Raw genomic sequence first — 5,667 nt, forward strand, 5'->3', positions numbered from 1 at the left:
CCACATGTAAAGAAATCTCTCTCGTTTGTTCGGGCGCTTCTTTCTCGCTGAATTGTTGGACGATGGATCCTGCGACGGGGCCAGCTACCGAAAACGAGACCGGCAGGACCCGGAATCCCAACAGTACCTGAGCACTTACATTCCATAGGTTGTGCAGCATTTTCGAAGTTTCCATATCTCAGGATGGCTTGTGTGATATACAGGGTACTTTTGGTCAACTTAGCCAATGTCCTTGGAAAAGAACTTTTTTTTTGTATTTCCAACAGGTGTTCCCGAAGTATGGTGTTCCCTGATTATCTCCCAGACCTGAGGGTGCGGGATGAGAATCGCGGCCATTGCGGCGGCGGCATTTTCAGGGAGTTGTGACGGTCGAGGGCTGCGTACTGAGATTTAGGGGTTGTGTACTCTAAATAACACCAGATGGTGAAAATTTGCGGGGTGCTGCACGATAGACTTGTGACTGACTACATGCGTGTATGTGTGTTGTGTTATGAGCTATCTCTCTCTCCCTTCAAATCTCTCCTCTCCGTCTTTTCCCCTCGACGTTCCCACATATAATAATAATAATAATAATAATAATAATAATAATAATAATAATAATAATAATAATAATAATAATAATAATAATAATAATAATAATAATAATAGTAATAATAATAATAATAATATTATTATTATTATTAATATTATTATTATTATTATTATTATTGTTGTTGTTGTTGTTGTTGTTGTTGTTAATATTATTATTATTATTATTATTATTATTATTATTATTATTATTATTATTCATTGCTTATCGTGGAACAATACCATTATTAGAAGAGTTTCGTGATGAAAATTATTAGGCTTTAGACAAGAACCTGTTCTGTTGTAATCTGGTTTTAGACATGGCAAAAGCGTTTGAAACAGTGAACCATACTATATTGTTAGAAAAGCCATTTCGATAGGGCTTTAGTGGGCATTTTTATGATGTACACTATAATTACTCACAAGACAAGTCACAGGTTGTTATACGATGTAGGGAAGTAATTAGCAATATAAAATATATAACTGCTAGTGTTACACAAGGATCGGTGTTTTCACCGTTGTTATATAAGTTATTTAAGAACGACTTCCCATTAGAAATTTGTAAAGCGAATGTGTACCAGTATGCAGATGATACGGTGCAATTAACATGTCACATACGTTGTGAAGGGGTGATTATTGCTCTTCCGAATGAAATTCCTAATGCAATTGTATGGTTCGAAGAAAACTGCCTAATCGTAAACGAAAAGGGAACGAAACTGATCTGCTTTCGAAGCCTTCTAAAATAACAAAAACAGGATAAACCAATTTTTCTTCACACCGTGAGTTGCAACCCATGCAAATGTTCTGCAGTGGAAAATGTCGAAACATTCAGATACCTAGGCGTAATTTTTCATAGTGGTATGTCTCGGCAACGTCACATGGCATTTATTTGTTCCAAACTGAGAAGTGTGGCATGTCTGATTTTCAATATGAAAAGCTTGGTGCTTCTACCAGTGAAAAAAAAATTGATAGTTAATTCGCTAGCATATATTGTGTTGAGATATTGTATTACAGTTTTCGCATTTCGCTCTGAACGCTGGAAAACATGCGTTGACAGTTTGCTTAAAATATTTTAAAAAGTGTTGCTTACAATAGTAAGGTAAATGCCAGTAAAAGTTTTTGAGATTTTGACTTTTGTGTATTCCATTAATTCTTTCCTAAAACAGTTGTGCTGAAATACAATTGGCATGATGACTTCGAAGTGACATATGTAACGCGTCGACCTCTGAGGGAAAAAAAGCGGTTTATAGTGCCCCAGTTTTCTACCAGATATAGAGAAGCATGTAGAAGTGTATGTATTCCAAATCTTGAACTACCTATAGAGTTTTTTTCAGCGAGTTCAGAAAAGCAAATAATGAAATTACTCATTGAGCTGTAAAATGACATAGTCTACTTGTATGTCGCGTATGCTCTTGGTCCCTCTTTTTTTCTTGTTTTTCATTTACTGCCTGTAAAAAAGCAATGGTGTCACTCATTAGTCTGTTCGTTGGCAAATTAGCGACAATAGTTTTTGTTACCTTGTATCCACATCGTGTAACCGGCTCTGCCGGGCCTAGTCGCACAAGTCCTTGGGACTTAGACAGGCCCATTTCTTCTTATTTCCTATGGAAGTGTATTAGCAAGCCTTCCGTGTCTCTGTCTGAGAAGGAACTAAGGTTCCTCGAAGGTTTCGGTGCGCGCAAGTAGTTGTATTATCTTTACTTTCCTGTTTTGTTTCCTTACAGGTTTTTTCTTTGCCTTTTTTCTGTGCTTTTGTTTTTGTTTTTCTCTTACTCATGTTCTGCTTTTTGTGCCATATGATTTTTTGTCACATGGTTACTGTCTCCTCTATATATTTTTGCACTCTGCGCAATAAACTCAGTTGGAAGTTAGCGCTCATGTCCTTCGTGTGCTTCTTGTCTCTGTGTCGTCGTTTTGTTCTCGCGCTATAACTGTCGTCATGCCACACCAACTAGCTCAAGCTGCCACACTTCTAAGTGTACAATAAGGTATTATTATTATTATTATTATTATTATTATTATTATTATTATTATTATTATTATTATGGCGGTAGCTCTAAATATTCAGAAAAACTAGAAACATAATGCAAGTCCCAGCACATTCTTGAAGTGGAATTATTTTGCACGAGCTTCTTTTTTTTTTGCCTTGAGTAGGACTGAATATTTTCAATGTCACTTGTATATTTAGGCGGCACAACACCACCGACCAGAAACGCAGTAGTTAGCCGAGCGCAATGTTGATAACGATCCTGACTAAGCTACGCACACCGCTTTATAAATAATTTGTGCAGTGCCGCATGCCAGCCTTTTACGCAGTTCTGCGCGCCTGCAGAGTTCGCAAACTGGGGATATGAAAAACTATTCCTCCGCGATCTCTTTGATCAGGAAATGGCTCTTTCCATTTATGTACGCTGTGCGTATTGGCACACACCAGGTTCGATTAGCACACATTGTAGGTGTGCGAGCAGACAGCATTATTCCGAATCCCATTAGCCTCCTAATGACTCATGTACGTCTACTCCCTCATTCTGGATGCGTTTCCCGCAGTCATTGGAGCTGAGCTTTAGTGGGAACGTCGTTTTCAATTATGACAGTAGCATCTCGGTGAAGCCATAAAAAGGAAATTTTGCGCACCTAATGGGCCTTCGTTAAAGGAAAATTCTGGAGATATAAATGGCCCTGATAAAACTGTCCTCTCAGAATCCTTTAACCAGGTGCATTGTGGAAGGTACGGAGTGCGTACTTTCCTGGGCTTTGAGGTTTATAACCACTGTCTGTGCATTATGCTTTACATTGTGTCTGGTATATCACAGCTCCCCGCTTCTGATAGCTTTCGTGTTCGCCGCGAATGCATACATTTTGTATTAACAAAAGTGGTGCCCGGGCAGCCCCAGCTTGCGTTCACGAGGCAATACTGCATGCACTTCATTAACCGGAAGGTGCATTTTCAATGGCATAAATATCTGCTGGACCCATACCTATATGGCAATATCTATCAACGAATTCATACATATATTTAAACTGAACTTTCTTCTAACCTACTGGAGAATGTCCTCGTGGTACGTAGTGCACATTTGTTTTGCAGCTATTCATTCTAGTTTAAAATTCGATTAGCGGACAATCAACAACAAAAAAAACAACCGTAAACACAGGCTCACAAAAGACGTTGCCGTTCTCTTCATGATGACCAAAAGCTTCCACGAGTTGACGTGCCGAGAATACGTAGCCAAGGATGCCACATGGAGTTCTTTCGGCCGACTAACAGTGCATTGAGGAAGGCGTTCAATAACCCACACTGGGGCCGCAGCTAAGCCTGGTTTCACCAACATTGAAATAAATGTTTCTGTCCTCTCACACACTCTATCCGTTACTGTCTGAGTCAATGGCCTCTCGGGACGGTAAACAGTTTCTATAGTTTGCGGGAATTCCGGAGGAAGGGAGTGTTGCATGCATTGAGAGGACGTGGTTGAATGTGCGTCTCCACCACGACGTCTCTCATAATCACTTAGTGGTTTTGGGACGTTAAACCCCACACTTCAATCAATTAATAAATCAATAAGTCAATGGAAAATGTCAGCGTTAGCGTAACTTCACTGCGGAGAAATATGACTTGGGGCAGAAAAAAAGGATACCTAGCGTGTGGCAACAAGCGGCGGGACCACTGAGTCCATATGAAAAGCCAACGAGGCTGTGCATAGGGGATTTATGCAATATAATTCTGCATAGTAGGGCAGGACAATCGCCTTGCGTACCTGAAGGGTGTTGCCTGAAGGGTGCGTGCCTGAAGTGTGTTGCGTGACGGAAGGGTGCATGTAGGGTGTTGTTAAATGACACGCATCTCTTGATTATCATGTTTGCACCAGTCACATACCTTCGTCATCCAATCACGTACTGTAATAGCAAATTTGGTTTATGTGATGCTAGCGAAACGGCCGCAAGCGCATCATGAGCATGGCATGTAGTCATGTTGTTACATGACACGCATGCCATGATTTTCATGTTAGGGTTTGTCGCTTCTGTTCGCGATGGAATCATGCCACTCCATGCAGTTTAGCAACATGCCATGTGAACGAAACCACCGTGAGAGCTGCAGGACCATGAAATGTAATTAATGACATTGATGACATACAGGTCATGATTTTCATCTTATGACTAGTCGAATATGTTCTTCATACGGTCATGTTATGCCGTATCAAGTTTGGTATAATTACCATTATCGTATTGGCCAGGAGAGCTAAAAGTCTTAGGTGACTGGATAGATGGATAGATAGATAGATAGATAGATAGATAGATAGATAGATAGATAGATAGATAGATAGATAGATAGAAAGATAGATAGATAGATAGATAGATAGATAGATAGATAGATAGATAGATAGATAGATAGATAGATAGATAGATAGATAGATAGATAGATAGATAGATAGATAGATAGATAGATAGATAGATAGATAGATAGATAGATAGATAGATAGATAGATAGATAGATAGATAGATAGATAGATAGATAGATAGATACGCTCAATGTCGCCGAAGTTCGCTAAGAACTGGTTCGCATTTAAAATGAACCTGTACTTCTTATTTAACACTAACTCGCTATAGTAAAGAAATGAACACACAAACAATGAAAATACAAACAAAGGTGTCTTTGTCATGAGGGGGTAACGAACCTGCACTTCTTGTGTAACACTAACTCACTATAGTAAATAAAAGAACGCACACAATGAAAATACAAACGAAGGTGTGTTTGTCATCAGGGGGTCTCCTGTAGGCATAATGTCGCTCTGGCTTCATGTATTTTCAAATTGTTGTTTCCCGAAGACTTCAGAATTGCGAAGTTTTGCCACAGTTTTCGTTCATTTGCGTAATTCACGATAGTTTTATTGCACCCAACAAACACTGGAAAAGAGCTTTCGAGGTAGTTTCCCAGACTCGCACCTACGCTTCAAATGAGATGCTGTCTAGGATGACAGATTACTTTTTAATAGTCGAAGGCTGCAACGGCGGGAAAGATTTAGGTGGCTGCAGCGCACACCAACACTTCTCTCACCCTTTAGTGTAGCGCACACTATAAGTCAGCTGTCCAAGTGCCTTTCTCTA

Source organism: Rhipicephalus microplus, chromosome 10, assembly GCF_043290135.1.
Source record: "Rhipicephalus microplus isolate Deutch F79 chromosome 10, USDA_Rmic, whole genome shotgun sequence".
In the NCBI taxonomy this organism is placed as follows: Eukaryota; Metazoa; Arthropoda; class Arachnida; order Ixodida; family Ixodidae; genus Rhipicephalus; species Rhipicephalus microplus.